The sequence below is a fragment of the Cygnus olor genome, chromosome 1, assembly GCF_009769625.2.
Source record: "Cygnus olor isolate bCygOlo1 chromosome 1, bCygOlo1.pri.v2, whole genome shotgun sequence".
Classification (NCBI taxonomy): domain Eukaryota; kingdom Metazoa; phylum Chordata; class Aves; order Anseriformes; family Anatidae; genus Cygnus; species Cygnus olor.
In genome coordinates this window covers 49842350-49855871 of record NC_049169.1, presented here as the reverse complement: position 1 = coordinate 49855871, position 13522 = coordinate 49842350, and the positions used below count along the sequence as shown (strand labels likewise).

At 45.7% G+C, this 13522-nt stretch overlaps 1 protein-coding gene and 1 long non-coding RNA gene across 9 annotated transcripts in view; one reads left to right on the top strand and one right to left on the bottom strand.

The window, feature by feature from the left end:
- ATP2B1 (ATPase plasma membrane Ca2+ transporting 1) overlaps nt 1-7276 on the bottom strand; it is a 63635-nt gene extending 56359 nt beyond the window's left edge. For 3 of the 8 annotated variants that reach the window (XM_040557796.1, XM_040557773.1, XM_040557804.1), the window contains exon 1: nt 5887-6057. The gene's annotated coding sequence lies outside the window, so the exon portion shown is untranslated. Of the gene's footprint in view, nt 1-5355; nt 5480-5559; nt 5722-5886; nt 6058-7141 lie in introns of those variants that run through there. The other 5 variants (XM_040557780.1, XM_040557823.1, XM_040557790.1 and 2 more) reach the window with 4 other exon arrangements.
- A 419-nt stretch (nt 7277-7695) lies between these two features.
- On the top strand, nt 7696-12939 carry LOC121070560. The gene is made up of 3 exons (XR_005820133.1): nt 7696-7869; nt 9196-9946; nt 12851-12939. It is a non-coding gene; the product is annotated as an uncharacterized LOC121070560 (long non-coding RNA).
- The last annotated feature ends 583 nt before the right edge of the window (nt 12940-13522 follow it).

Sequence of the window (13522 nt, the reverse complement as noted above, 5' to 3'; positions counted from 1 at the left end):
TGGAAAAGGCCATGATACAAGGATGCTGTAGCTCCAGAATAATAAAAGATAAAATAAAAGTAACCAATCATCTTAACAGAAATGATTAGCAAGTATTTTGTTTAGGACTTGACAGACTCATTTCTTGGAAAACTTACCACGTAAGTGTTCTCTAAACTTCTGAAGAGTCACAGTGGCCATCCTCCTAACATTTTATTATATTCTACAGGGTTTCCTGAAAAGGTTTGCAGTAGCCACAAGACTTCTTAACTGCTAGTTGCTAAGCTCTTTACACCAATTAAGAGCAGAGCACTCTGGCTATTCCTTTCAATGGTAGAAAAATTCCATTGTGCACAGCTGATGTCTCTGATCTTCTACCTTTCACCAGAAGGAGGTATCAGTTGTTTTCAATTTGTTTCAAAGCCAGATACATATTGTGATTGGCTTTGCAGATGAAATTTATTTTATCATGCACGGTTGCTTTTCTTTTTGGTGGTGGTGAGTTTTGGTTGTGGGTGTTTTTTGTGGGTGTGTTTTTTGGTTTTACATGTTGTTGTTTTTTTTTTTTAATTTTTTTATTTTTTTGAGAAATCTTATCGTGCAATACCCAAGAAGTCTTGATTTCATTAGAAATGCAGTTGCTCAGGAAGCCATAGTAGAAACCACAAGCAACACATTCTCATGTTTGCATACACACAACAGCAATCTTGAAAAAGCCATGCAGACAAGATAGTCAGTTATCAAATAATATGTTAAAAAGGCTGTGTGACCTTTTTATAAGGCACATCTATAACTCCAGGGTAAAGGGCATTCAGTCTTTTTTAACTGGTACATGTACTTTTTTAAAGATGATCAAGATCACCTCGGACTCCGAACCTTAAAATAAATACCAAAATTTCAGTTTAAAGACATGAGAGTCAGGAAGAGAACACGCTACTGTGAATCCTATGTTAAATCCCAGGAAGTTGGATGGCTGCTTAAAGTAACCGTAGCCTGCGTGTATTTATTTTTATGTACAGTGCCTATCACCATATTGATAAACACTCTGATGGCAGGGGTAAGAATAGGAGTTGGCATGTTAGTACCTCAGTACCTCTGTTACAACCAATAAAAGAGTGGCTCAATCACCCTGTCTGCCTCAAGAAGGGGGTTGCCACTACCAACTAATTCAGAGCATGGTGCATCTCAGGCCTCTTCTTCATAGTCCAGACACTGTACACCAAGTGGTCAGAACCTAATAGTGTTGTATTCCCTACTGCCACCTTATCTTTCTGTGAATATAAGGGCACAAGTAAGGGTAGCAGATTACAAGCGATAGGCTCTGCAGAAGTGCGTTTTGAGAACATGATGTTTCCTGTGCTCATTGGGAACGAAGGCAGCATCCAGCTTGTAAGCAATATTGAAAGACTGAGACATGCAGACCACTGAAGTTAACTGTAAGTGAAAGGTTATGCAAGAACTTACTTGGGTTTCTTTTCCACACCAGAACCAAAAAAAAAAAAAAAAGAAAAGAAAATGCCATCAATAAACCAACATTACCCCCTTGTGCTGAGAAGACACCAATCATGCTTTTAATGGCGAAACGACCCAGACTTTGTGACCGGCAGCAAAGCTCATCAACCCTGTCATCCTCAAAATTTATCTACATGCTCCTTAACTGCACACTGCAGTTGGCAACAGCACTAACAGAAGGGTGTATCTTCTTCCCTCAATCCATTCTCCCCCATGCATCCCCAAGACAGGGCAGATGTTATTTGTCTTGTAACATGTGCTTGCATCTTATCTATAATTGGAGAAAGAGAATTTGGATTTATTTTTAGAGCCATTTCTGGCTTTTTTTTTTTTCCTAAAAACACCTCCTACATTTTCTTTACATTTCTTCTCCCACCAGACCTTCGAAATACCAACCAAGAAAGCCTCATGCCTACTTTGCAATTCACCAAAATTAAACTAATAACACCTCCCGCTGTCATCTGTCATTTAGAATAAGATTTATAAGTGACAGCAGAAATCACTTTCATAATGTTTACTGGAATATGAATAGCTTGAACAGGCAGATCCCTCAAATTTACTGTTCATGTCAAACGAAACCTATCATGAAAACTAGAAACTCATTTCTATAATCTGCATTTGAAAGCTTGATAGTTTAGAAATAAAATAGGAACTGGACGTTTCCATGTACTTGTGTTGAATCTACATTCAGTCTGGAAAGGTACAACAGTGGGTCTGTCTAATTTTCTGCCTGTTGATTTCATTGTACATGGTAGCTCCCAGAAATTCCTCCCATCTAGCATCCTTCTACACTAATTATTGTTATTGCTTCTATCTTCTGGATGCACGTGCCCCCTTTCAGAGACGCTGGGCACATTTCTGCTCTTTACAGCTAGATACGAACATTTGGTGGGGGTTTCATCAACTCAGATCCTTATTTTTTATCGCTCTGCCGTGTGATCAATGAACACGATCTTATCCACTATTTGAAGCCAAAGTTAGGGAAAAAGCAACATTAGTAACAAAATTAGTAATTTAATAGTACAGAAATCCAAACCTGAAGACCAGCTGTTTTCAGTTAGATTAGTAACTAATCATTAGCGCATGTGAGAAATACTCTTTCTGTACATAAATCATCATAGGTTCACTTCTTTTTTTTTAAACAGGCAACAGTATTACTTTTGTCTGCTGTGCTCCTTGTTCTTCAATCTGTTAACTTCTTAATGAGAAACAAAAATGGTACCTTCAAGAAAAACAGGTTGAATACAAAAAATAAACCTACTTGAGACTGCTGCCAGCACTACAGCAAGCTAGGAAGAAGAGCTAATCTTAGCTTTTTAGACAATACTGCAATACCTAGATTTTATCTAATTTTTAATTAAGATACTCCACAAAAAGAAAAAAAAAAAAAAAAAGATCACTATCTCCTGAACAGCAGCTTTTAACAAGTTTGGGTTTCTTCCTTATTATTCATTTTAGAAAAAGTTAGGAATGCTTAAGAGCATAAATTTAAGAACATGATTACAATTTTATCGATCCTTTTGGAGGAAAGTAAGCATGTGTTTCTGTACCAAAATAATCTGCTATAGATTGAAGTAGTCTTCCTTATTTCTCAAAAATAGAATTTACATTGGTGTGCCCTGGGCTAATCACGGCTGCTCATTAATCTGCATTAGATAAAATTTTGCTAACTGAGAGTTGACTTTGAGCACAGTATGCATCCTTGCTGCACTGGCATTATTTTCCCTTAAAAAATGGAAGAGAATGTATATTAAAATAAACAGTTCAAACACTGAAAGACATCACTGAGGTCACATTTCAGTGGTAAAGAATGCTCGGTGCCATTAATATTTAGTCTACCTTAATGGAAGAAATTTGAGTTAGAAGATACTTTAGGTTATCTTGTCCACCCTTATGTCAAAGGAGACTTGCTTGCTACAGCATGTTATTGATTGCTCTGCCAAGTCCATTTTGGACTCGTCAGTTAATATTGAGTTCCCAGCTCTAAAATCTTAAACATTGGCAAAGTCAAGTCTTCCAAAGCATCATTTTTTGATATTGCTTCAGCAGATACATTTCTTTTCCTCCTTACTATCTTTATTTTATGACTGTTTCCATTTTATCATATTCTTCTCTGAACAATCTCAAGCGGTTTAAAAAAAAAAAGAAGTAATTACTAGATCTTTATGACTGTGAGCTGCAAGACATTTACAAGCCTGTCCGCGCTTCCTGTTAAGCTTCCACAACACAGTTTAAAGGGTCACAACTCCAACAGCTGACAGAGGTTCTGTACTGCGGTCCATGAAAGAGTCACTTTCTAAATGAGATTCCAGCATTAGGCAGCAGAGCATTTTAATTGGTAGAATCAGTCACAGATTATTAGTTGACTTCATACATTGAAAGTGGGGATTCTTTGCTTATACCATTATCTGTATGCAATGCAAGTCTGTAAGGAACCAAGACCTGTAGTTGAACCCATGCTGAAGTGACAGTCGTCTGGTCTGCGCCTGAAATTCCCAAACACAACGCCTGCTTAATATGCAGTACTGAGTCACTGCGTGTATGCAGAGCACGGCCACACTGACAGAAAAATTACTTTTGCCTTGTATCGTTTTAATTTCCCACATCACAAGCAGCATTCTCTTTTGAAGAACCTGAACAAGTAACGTTGCAATTCAGCACCAAGATAGCAATACTGACCGAAAAAACCTGCAAGCGCCTGTGTGTAACACAGGACCCTTGTTTTCTCCAAATAACCCAACCTGGGTGGGTTACCATAACGAACAGAAAGAACTGCAATACACGGAACAACCCAACAACGCTCTTCCATAACAGAAATTTTACATTTAAGTGTATGAGCTTTTTTTTTTCTCCCTGACTGAATTCAGTGACCACTTTTTCCACTGACACGAAGAGAGTTTCCATTCATTATGCCATAAGTATTAAAGCTCTAGTACGTTGGAAGCTATTCCTGCCAACAGAGTCAATAGTTTAAAGATACACAAGTTTACTTCTGCTGGAATTCACTATTTGTGGTGTTTGGAACAAATCCTCGAAAAGCTCAAACAAACAGGGAAAAATAAAAATCCCATCCGCTATGGCCAGCACTACCACCTTCTCATACATTCTATGATGAGCCAAAGGTTGGCGAGTTACCTAGGCGAGCCCTTTTTAACCACCTAAAAATGCCATTCCGACCCGAGCTCATTGGGATCCAGGAGCATTTAGGGGATGCGGCAGCTTTGGGCTCGCTGCGCCGCACTGCTCCCGCAGCAGGTAAGTGCGGACCGCAGATTGCTGGCGATACCCGACACGTCTCCCGGCTCCCCCCGGCTCGGGACCCCGAAGGGGGACGGGCTGGGGGCCGTGCCCTGGATGCCCACCCGGCCCCTCGCCCCCGACCGGGCGCCGCCGCTGCCAACGCACCCCCACGGCCGCGGCGCGGGGGGGGTCGCCGCCGGCTACACCCCGAGGAGGGGAGCCGGCCGCCCGCACGGACAGACCACTGCCGGTGGGGTCCCCGTGCCGGGGGTGCCGAAACAACACCGAAATACTCTCGGTGTCGAGCATCCTCCTCTTCCCCGCGGAGAAAAATTCACGAAGTGAAGCGGAGCGGGCGCGTTTAGACTCCCGATCCACAGCGCCCCGGCGGCTCCGCCAGCCGCATCCCGGCCCTGGTCGCCGGATGCCGGGCCCGCGGTGCCCAGCAGCGCGGGGGGGGGGGGGGGGGGGGAGGGTGATGCCGGTGCGGCTGCATCGGGGCCGCGCAGCACACGGTGACCGGGGGGCGGCCCCGGGGGGCAGCGCTGCCGCCGCGCCGCAGCCCCGCATCCGCTGCCCTCAAGGTCACGGCGCGCCCCGGCTGGAGGTGCGCGCTCCGGTTACCGGCTGCGGCGGGAGGTTCGCAGGGACGGCGGCTCGCAGGCAAGGAGGCTCGGAGGCGGCCCGCAGCCCCCCGCGGCGGAGCGGCCCCGCCGAGCGCCTGCACCTGCCGCCGCCGCCGCCGCGCCTGTGCGGAGCGGAGCGGGGCGGGTGGGAAGGAGCGGAGCGGGGCGGAGGCGCGGCGCCCCCCGCCGCCACCGCGCTTACCTCGGCGCCGCGGGGCCGCCCCCGCCGGCCGGGACGAGGCGAGGCGCCCGTGAACCTGCTGCTGCTGCTGCCGGCGGTGCCGCCGCTGCTGCCGGTGCCACCGCCGCCGCCCGCCGAGCGCACAAGGTCCCCGCGCTCCCCGCCCTGCCCGCGGCCGCCCCCGCCCTGCGGCCGCGGGGGGAGGGGAAGGGGGCGGGGGGAGCCCGGAGCGGGGACCGAGCCGCGGCGGGGAGAGGGCGCTGGGGGAGGCGGGGGCGGAGGAAGGGGAAGGGGAAGGAAGGGGAGGGGGGGCGCGCACCGCCCGCCCCGCCCCCGTCGCCTCCTCACCGGCAGGAGCCGCGGGTCGCCTCTCGCCGGCCGCTCTCCTCTCTCTCTCTCTCTCTCTCTCTCTCTCTCTCTCTCCCTCTCCCCGGCCGCCCGCCTCCTGCCGCACGCCCCGGGCAGCGCCTCGGAGAGCCTCAGCCCCGCGCCGCGACCGTTACGGGAGCCGGGCGCCGCCGGGCGGGGCGGGGCGATGCGGTGCGGTGCTGTGCTGTGCTGTGCGGTGCGACCGCCCCCCTCCCTCCCCCCCCTCCCCGCGCTCACCCGGCGCTGCCACCGCCCCCGCCCCGCCCCGCCCCGCGGCCGCCGGTGCCCGCCGCCGGTCACGTGACGCACGGGGGGGGGGCCGCGGCGCGACGCCTTCAACGGGGGGGGGGAAGGAGGAGGAGGAGGAGGAGGAGGCGGGGCGAAGTGCGGTGGCCACGCCCCCGCCGCGCCGCTACTGGCTGGCGGCGGGGTGACGCGCTTGTTTCCATGACGTCGCGGGGCGGGGCCGCGGCGTTCGATGGAGGCCGGCGGGCTCCGCGGGACGGTGACTTTGCCACCGGCGGCTCCCGCGGGGCGGGGAGGGGCGGGGCGGGGCCGGGCCGGGGGGCCGCGCGCGCCTGCGTGTGCGCGCCTGGCCGCGTGTGCGCGCCTGCCGGCCGCGCGCGGCGGGCCTGGGGGCGGCCCCGGCCTGGGAGGGCCGTTGGGGGGGGCGGTGATCGCGCGAGGCGCCGTAGCGGCCCCCTGCTCGCCGCCGTGCCTGGCCGGGGGGGCACGGGGCAGGACTGGGGGGGAAACGGGAGAAAAAAACCAAGCGTGATTGCTTCAGTGGAGCACCCGCACCTCACGACCACCTCCACATGTCAGGCAGCTGTAGTCCCGTCCCCTCTGACACAGCATCGCCGCTGGGCGCCTCACCGGGCTGAGTGCTGCCAGGCCCCGCGGCCGGCCGTGAATACCCCCGGCTCCCCACACGTCGTGCTGCCGGGGCAGCGAGTCAGAGGGACCCGCCTCACCCAGCGTTCCTTTCTGCAGCCCCCGGGTGCCGCAGAGCCGAGGGAGTTAAGGCGGCAGGTGAAGTCAGTGCTGAGCAGCCCGCAGCACCGGCAGATAAATCAATAGCCCTAACGGCGTTGTTACCGTGCCTCGTTCTCCCCCTCTTCCCTACCTGAGTCCCTGCCACATCTCCCTCCTTGCTCAAGTGAGGCAGTCAGAGAGACCGTGAGCAGTAATTGGCTCCTGCCCATTTGGGATGTTGCTAAAAATACCACCTTACCTCCACATATCTAGAGGTCGATTGAAAAAATCAAAATACCGAGGTGAGCAACACTGCAGGCTGCTCTGCTGAGACTCGTTCTTGTGCTTCTTCCCAGGAGGAGACCAGGGCTCTGTGAGCACACGCGAGCCAGATCCTCGTGCATTCTGCCCGTAGTTCAGCACCCTCCTCGGCACGGATCGCTGGCGCTCGGCAAGGCTTCCCCCGGTGCTTGGGGCTGCATTTCTCCATACAGCTTGACAAGAGGTGTTGTGCACAGATCTATCATATCTGCCAGCTCTCGGGCAGACAAAATTAGCTTTGGTACAGCTAAGAAGGAGATGATGTGCTTAACGCATTGCAGTTTGGGTACATGTCTGTACCTGCTTCGTTTTCTCTTCAGGGAAGCTAAGTAGCCTATGCTTCAGTTCTTCACCTACCAGATGGGAATAACTCCCCGTGGTTGTCTTTGAGGGAAGGAAGCAATGGTCAGAGGGATATATATCAACATTCATTTTTTTGTGATACTGTTGTAGTAGAATGCTCCGAGTGGACATATTTTTCATGGCACAAAGTAATTATTTAATGTTCCTCGTGTTCTGATGTACAAGGACAATATAAAAACATAAACACATTGGTTGAAAGTAAGAAGAAATTTCTTCTGGCTCTGCAGAATCTTCTCCCTCGGAATTTCAAAATGTTTTTAAATTTGATCCTCAAGCTACAGTATTCTTCATGATTTTTTGTAAGTAAGTAGGCACTCATCTTATTTCTAAAGGTTAAGGCATGTAATTGAGAAACAGAAAACATTTCAGGTAATTTAGGTCACCAATCATATAAAGCAAGCAAAACCAAGATGCACAAAGGAATATTTCTGGAAATATTTCATTTAACTTTTGAGGAAATATTTCCATTTCAGGAAAATTCAGCGTGGTTTACTGGGAATTTGGAAAGGCCAGACTTGACAAATCAATGACAATAGCTCAACTCATTCTGTGACCAACCCTCCAACGATATCATACATTTTTACAGAGGCAGAAAATGTGTCATGGAGAATTTAAATGGGTTGCCTGAATCTGATCTACTTATTATTAGAGTTTTAACACAAAGAACATGAACTGGTGTATTTGGATCGTTGCAATACTTGGTCAAATATGAGTATGGCAGACAAGGTCTGAGTGACCATCTTGCTGTTTTTTACGAACTAGGGGCCTTTGGGCAAAATCGCATAATGGGCTTGACCCAGAACGAGAAGATAGAGAACATATGGACTTTGTGCATGGATCTAAACTCAATTTGGTTTTGAAACCACTTTCCTGACCACCCTGCTAGAGCTGATCCTGTTCAAGCTGCGTCAATGCAGGAATGAGTGGAAGTCATTCACTTGGGTCTGCAGGTCTGGCTGCTCTCTGTGCCAGCTGGTGGCTGGCAGACGTCTGTCTGTCTGTCAGTCTGTCTGTGCACTGTCTTGCTGCACGGCTGCTCCTCACAAACTGCCCCTGAGGCTGTGCTGCATCCTCCCAGCATCCCGCCTCAGAGCAGCCCCAGCAGCCTTTTGCCCAAAAGATGAGGCAACGATCACGTTAGCAAACAATTGCCCTTTCTTTCATCTTTTTGGTGGCACCATAGCCAAATTGCTCTACCATCAGCCCGTACAGCCTAGCAATGACCTTGTGAAACAAAAGCAAAGCACACAATTCATCCTGAAATCACCATTACCCCTCACTTAGGAAAGAGGCCTATCTGCTGACATTTGCGTGCTTATCAGCTCACAGTTCTTTCTCTTGACTATTCAGGAACTATGCATCATGGGTTTCCTGCTGCAAAAACATATAACTCAAAATACTGGAAGCTTTGTGCTCTGTTCCATTTCCCTCACAACATTTCAGATATTTTTCTTTTAGTTTTAAGTGGGTGATCAGGAGGGCGAAATATAAAGCAAGTAAACAAAGGAATGTGAGAAGGAAGAGCTATTGCGCAAATCTCTTCTTCATGTATCTGATATCTGAAATATATCAGAAAGTATAAACTGAACTTTATACATCAACTGTTTCTTCTTTACGTGTTCTTTCCAGGTGCTGCCACAACACAGCAGCATTATGGCCCCAGACCAGAGAGTGAAGAAAGACATCTTGAGAACAAAGGTGCAACATCTACATGCAAAGAATCAAAATAACAAAGTATAAAATCCTGAGATCTGGCCCATTAAAGGACTTGGATCAGGCATTAGAGAGAAGAAAAAAGAGAGCAGAGCAGGATAACCGTGCTTTACACTACTATAAAGAGCAGAAAAGAACAAGTTTGGGACAATTTTCATGATAAAACATTAAAAAAAAAAAAAGAGGCATGGATATGATGAGACAGTGTGACCATGGCTGCCTCTTAGAAAGTGATAAATATCTGCTGAATGAATGTGTTCTGCAAATTATCTGCTAGCAGAGCGCAAAAATACATACAGTGACCACCCAGCCACCTCTACTCCCAGGACGTTTCCTATATAGCGCTTCCCCAATTTGGAGTGTTCCTCCTTGCTTTCTCCCCAGTGGCAAAACACTTCTCACTTCGTGCTTGAATTCCTAAAGAATGGCAAAAGTCCTGAGTAAGGTGTATCTTGGAAGCATTTTGGTCCAATTGACTAGGAAGATTGGTTAAAAATTACACTGCTGTAACCCATCTCCCTGGAGCTATTAGCCATCACCTACTTCTGTGCCTGTCCTTGGTATGGTGATGGATTTGTCAGGCAGCTCTCCTGTCATCCCATGACACAAAATGTGGGAATATCCATTGCTATTAACAAGGTACTAAAGTGCTCTTGGGGCGTTCATGGTATGTACAATGCCACACTGAAACAAAAAGCATTAGTTCCTTTGATTTTTCCTATTGTGGATGCTTTAAGATGTGTTGCTTTATAAGCCATGGTCTTATCTTTAAGAGCTTATGGTCAGCTGATGTTAGTTTGTGAGGCTCCATTGAGTTCACTGATGTTGTGGGCCCATTCCAATTCACGCTGACTGGGTATCTGTTTCATAAATTGTAATGTTGTGATATGCTGCTCTGTGATCAAATGACAAGTATTTTGTTTATTTTTCCCTTCCCTCTCCCCCCAAAGATAAGAAGCAACACTGGTAACCAAACTCTCTCTGAGGCTAACATCAACATCACTGACCAGTCTGAGTCACGCTCCTGACTCATAGAAATTAGTTTTAGGAAGAGTAAATATAGCCCCTCCTCTCTCTCATCAGTGCTGGGTAATTGTCTTGAGTAGAACAATAAATTGTCTCTTAGTAATGCTTCTTCAAAGTCCTTTGGATAAGAAAATAGGTAATTCAGTTAAGCCTTGGGTTCCTTCAGCAAACATTAGCATTTCTGCCCCTTGGCGATTGTTCAAGATGGTTTTGAAACATTTAAGAGTCATTAGAGCTAATAGCTCCCATTCTGAATTTCCTTCAAGGTAGAGTATCAGAAAAAATGCACCACCTTATTCCCACTACCTTAATCAAGATTTAATCATTCAAGTGATAAACAATGACCGGAACATATTTGAATAAATTATTTATTTTCTTTGTTGACCAGATACAGCTCTAAATCATCTTGGCTGTTTTTAAGATGCCAACAAAAACATACCACCAGCCTAAAATGACATTTAAAAAAAATATTAATAATGACCTATCTTACGCATATAGTTTAAAACTTTGGAAACAAGCCTTGTGAGCCTTATTCGGAAATAATTGTTTCCAGACTATGAATTGCAGATCTAAAGATTATCTGTATCAAGATCTAAATTTGGATATTTGTGCAGAAGTGTTGATATGAGATATATAGTATTAAACCCTTAATATTAATCATGCTACGTAGTAGTGTAAATTATAGTAAAATCATTACATAAGATGCTTATATTACTGCATAAAACCAGTACGCTTAGAGAATTAGATGATGGGCAATAACAATAGGAAAGTCTTGACTGGGGCATTGTCTCTATTGTCAGGTAGTTCTACAGCTATGAAGGCAAAGGTGAGAAGAAACAAACTTTTGCAAATAATTTAGTGTTCCTTATTAGCTCATGAAACAGAGGAAAATTAAATGAGTTCTTGTGATATCAGCTATATTTCTGTTATGTCTTAGTAGAACAAAAATCGATAGCATTTTCCTCTGTCTAACTTCCCTTTTGTCAATTAGATAACATGGAAGCCTTGTGTTGAACCACCAGAGTTTAAATACATCATCTTACAGACACATCTAGTAATAGGACCGCTGTAGGTTATTTTCAGTCTGTGACATGTTATGCAGCAGTAAAGGCAATTTGGTTTAGGACAGAAGTGGATTAAAAGATACAAAAATGTTTTGTACATGGTAGCAGTCCAAACACTGACAGATTTATTATCTTCATTTCTGACTGGATTCAGTAAAAGTTGCACACACTTACTAATTGCTAAAGCTGATGCACCTAGGTTACTAAAAATACCTTGGATAACTGAAAGGGATTTAAAAATTAATCCCATAAAAGTCTTATTTATCTTTTGTGTTTATTTCAGCTTGATGTTAAACACAACCAAGTCCCTTTCACTGTGTGGTCAGCTGTCAGTGCTTTTCACATTCAAGGCCTCAAGTCCTAGCAGAGGTTTTGGATTGCGAGGCAACTGAGAGCAGTTCACTGGGGTACCTGTGGCTGATCGGTGGGACTACATTTAGTAGTAAATGTATGACATGTCCTTGACAGCATATGTAACGGTCTTTCCTATTCTAGCCCATTTGTGCATGTTTTGGCTCTATACATTGAATTTGATGTTATTTACTTACTCTTATGAATCAGTCTCTGCAGGAATGCTTGCTCTACAGGTAGCTGCAGAAACACTTGTAATGGAACTGGGGCATGGGAGATTTAAATCAAGCTCAGCTAAAGTCACCTCTCTCCATCATCTGCTCTGGATACAGAGTAGTAGAGGGGAAGCTTTTGTTTTATAATGGAGGTGATCCATGTATTTATACTTGTCTGCTGAATGTGGGGCAAAATGCAAAGGTGAACCAATCATGGACTCAATCACATACGGCAGTTTCAGAAACAGATGAGGTAGGTATTTGGGATTTTCTAGAGATCTTTCTGTAGGACATTCCCGGCCCTGTTCCATGAACCACACTCTTCCACCTCCTTCGATCCCTTACATAACTTCCTCTTCTTTTTTTTTTTCCTCTTCCTCTTCCTTTGCCTCTTTTCCTGTCATGTACTCCATCCTTCCCTTTTTTTTTCCGTTTAAAGTATTTTTTTTTCCAAGTTACACCTTTCTCACAGTTCCTGCCAAACAAAACAAAACAAAACAAAACAAAAAAGAACAAAACCCAAGAAATCACAGAGACCTTATACATCAGATGATTAATTTGCGACATTTAGGCCAGTGTTATGTGGTATTTCTTCCCTTGTCAGTTGGGTGGGAATCGCATGTCCTCACATAGACATCTAAAAGGGACACATCTAGATTTGTACTAGTAACCGCAGATTCCTTTATAGTCAACAGTGAGAAGCTGCAACCTCCAGAAAGCACTATGTGCCAGTCTAAGTTTAACATTTATTTTTCTTTTAATTCTTTTAATTTTCTTTTAATTCTTTTATTTTTCTATTGATTTATTTTAATTAATTAATTAATATTTAATTAAAACAGAAGTGAATAGTTGAAATTTTAGTATCTAACTCACAGAAGGTTAACAATGGTTAAGTGAGCTGAACCTCTCTTTCAGGCTGCATGGTTTTATGGATCCTCCTAATCTACCAGCCATTACTTTTAAGTGGTCCATGAACTGGACAACATATGCAGAAAAGACAAAAGCAGAAAACAAACAAACAAACAAATAAAAAAAACAGCATTAGGAGGGCCAACTTTATAAAATAATCGATTGCCAGTGATTTTTAATTAATGCAGCTTTTGCTAGCAACTTTTAATAAAGCACTGAAACTTGAATAGAGGTGAATAGTCCTTATGAGGTAAATGACATGATCTTGAGTAATGACATGAAGTATGTCTTGACATGAGCGTAGTATGTTTGATTCTTGTGGAGCTATTTGTGAGGAAAAGGATGTTCACACGTGGAAGGCTTGCAGGACACAGCTGCTGGCTTCAGTTCCATTGAGCTGGGAGGCGGTGGTTCTGACTGATTTGGTTTAGACTGAACTCCCATGAGATTGTATACTTTGTAGTTGGACCAGCCAGACATGGGAAGAAAATGAATGTGGGTCCCATATTGGACATAGTGTACAGAGTTTGTTAAGGATAAGATTTGTGGTGTGATGTGGAAATGCCAGCACTACCACAGCCTGTTTTAAAAATGGCTCTGGGACTTCAGTGACAGTGAGACATCATCTCTGATCCTTCTAATCACTGTATGTTTGTCTGCCTCCCAACTCTATGTGGT